This window comes from Lactuca sativa, chromosome 4 (assembly GCF_002870075.4).
Source record: "Lactuca sativa cultivar Salinas chromosome 4, Lsat_Salinas_v11, whole genome shotgun sequence".
Classification (NCBI taxonomy): Eukaryota; Viridiplantae; Streptophyta; class Magnoliopsida; order Asterales; family Asteraceae; genus Lactuca; species Lactuca sativa.
This window is the reverse complement of record NC_056626.2, coordinates 312,986,243-312,988,822: the sequence shown is the minus strand read 5'-3', so window position 1 is coordinate 312,988,822 and position 2,580 is coordinate 312,986,243.

Sequence of the window (2,580 nt, the reverse complement as noted above, 5' to 3'; positions counted from 1 at the left end):
ATGTCGATCTGGTGCTTGTTACAAGTGTGGCAAGGAGGGGCACATTGCTAGGGAGTGCCCCAAGGGGTTTACGGTTTGCTTTCATTGCAACCAGACAGGCCATCGGAAGGCCGAGTGCCCTCAGCTTCTTCAGGGATCTGCACCTACTGCCAGAGCTACTGCGACTCGACCGGTGAAGGCCGAGGCCCCGAGGGCTCGTGGGAGAGCCTTTCAGCTGACTGCGGAGGAGGTCCGCGCTGCGCCCGATGTTGTGGCAGGTATGCTGTATTTCATGTATTTATCTTGATGTCGAGATGTTATGCTTATGTTATGATATGCGTAGGTACTTTCCTTGTGAACTCTGTGCCTGCTTTAGTGTTATTTGACTCGGGTGCGAGTAGGTCCTTTGTATCCTTAGCTTTTAGTCAGCATATCAGCGTTAGTCGTGAGTCGTTGAGTCGGCCTCTGAGAGTTTCTATAGCTGATGAGAGAGTAGAGTTTCTATAGCTGACGAGAGAGTGATTTGTGCCACGAAGGTTCTCCGGGGATGTGTGTTAGAGATTTTCGGGGTTGAGTTTCCGATTGACCTGATTCCTATTGCGATGGGTGATGTCTGTGTCATTGTGGGCATGGACTGGTTGAGCCGATTTGGCGCTGTCATCGACTGTGAGCGTCAGCTGGTGACTATACGAGACCCTAGTGGGGGAGTTCTTTCGGTGTACGACGAGGGTACCCGTTCGGGATCAGCTTTTTGTTCGGCCGCTAGGGCGAGGCAGTGTCTACAGCAGGGCTGTAAGGGTTTTGTGGCGTATGTGATGGATACGCGGGAGGTTTCCGAGAGACCGAGATCAGTTGAGGAGGTCCCAGTGGTGCGTGAGTTTCCAGATGTGTTCCCCGAGGAGCTGCCGGGAGTACCTCCTGTGAGGCAAGTAGAGTTTGGTATCGATCTGGTTCCGGGGGTCGCGCCTATCGCTAAGGTGCCTTATCGTCTTGCACCTCCAGAGATGCAAGAGTTGTCCTCGCAGCTTCAGGAGTTGCTGGGGAAGGGATTCATCCGGCCGAGCAGCTCGCCGTGGGGAGCACCTATTCTGTTCGTCAAGAAGAAGGATGGTTCACACCGGATGTGCATTGATTACCGGGAGTTGAACAAGTTGACGGTCAAGAACCGCTACCCATTACCGAGGATCGATGATTTATTCGATCAGTTGCAGGGAGTATCTTGGTTTTCTAAGATCGATCTGAGGTCGGGGTACCATCAGGTGAGAGTGCGGGATGAGGATGTCCAGAAGACAGCGTTTAGGACGCGATATGGGCATTATGAGTTTGTGGTGATGCCTTTCGGGCTCACCAATGTCCCGGCTGTGTTCATGGATCTCATGAACAGGGTATGCAGGCCGATGTTGGATCGGTCAGTGATTGTATTTATCGACGATATTCTAGTGTATTCGAGATCTAGAGAGCAGCATGAAGAACATTTGAGGGAGGTCCTTGGGGTTTTGAGATCGGAGAAGCTTTATGCAAAGTTCTCCAAGTGTGACTTCTGGTTGCGGGAGGTCCAATTCCTAGGACACGTTGTTAATTAGGAATGGATATTGGTCGATCCGGCCAAGGTTGAGGCGGTGATGAGTTTGGAGGTGCCGAAGTCACCTTCTGAGATCAGGAGTTTCCTTGGATTGGCAGGGTATTATCGGAGATTCATTAAGGACTTCTCCAAAGTTGCAGTGCCACTCACTAGATTGACCCGAAAGGGGGTTGCATTCTCATGGGGACCCGAGCAGCAGACCTCCTTTGAGACACTTCGCCAAAGGTTGTGCGAAGCTCCGGTATTAGCTCTCCCGGAAGGGATGGAGGATTTTGTAGTATATTGCGATGCATCGATTTCGGGGCTGGGTGCAGTGTTGATGCAGAGGGGTCATGTGATAGCTTATGCGTCGAGGCAGCTGAAGCCTCATGAGGCGAGATATCCCACGCATGATTTAGAGTTGGGGGCAGTAGTGTTCGCTCTCAAGATCTGGCGTCACTACTTGTATGGGGTTCGATGTACGATATACACGGACCATAAGAGCTTGAAGTATTTGATGGATCAGCCCAACCTAAATATGCGTCAGAGGAGGTGGTTGGATGTGGTCAAGGATTATGATTGTGAGATCCTGTACCACCCAGGCAAGGCTAATGTGGTAGCCGATGCATTGAGCCGCAGGGCGGAGAGCACTCCACTGCGAGATGTATGTTTGAGATTGACTGTAATAGCTCCAGTATTGGATGCTATTCGTGGGGCACAGGCTGAGGCTGTGCGACCAGAGATGCAGAAGAGAGAGCGGGTCGTTGGTTTGGTTTCAGAGTTCGTTACGGATGGACGAGGGCTTATGACGTTTCAGGGTCGGAATTGGGTACCGCTCGTGGGAGGTACGCGTACTACTTTGATGGAAGAGGCTCACCGGTCGAAGTTTTCGATGCATCCGGGGGCTACGAAGATGTATTTGGATTTGAGGAAAGAGTATTGGTGGCCTTGTATGAAGAGGGACGTCGCATGGTTCGTGGAGAGGTGCTTGACCTGCCGTAGGGTTAAGGCCGAGCACCAGAGACCGCATGGCAAGTTGC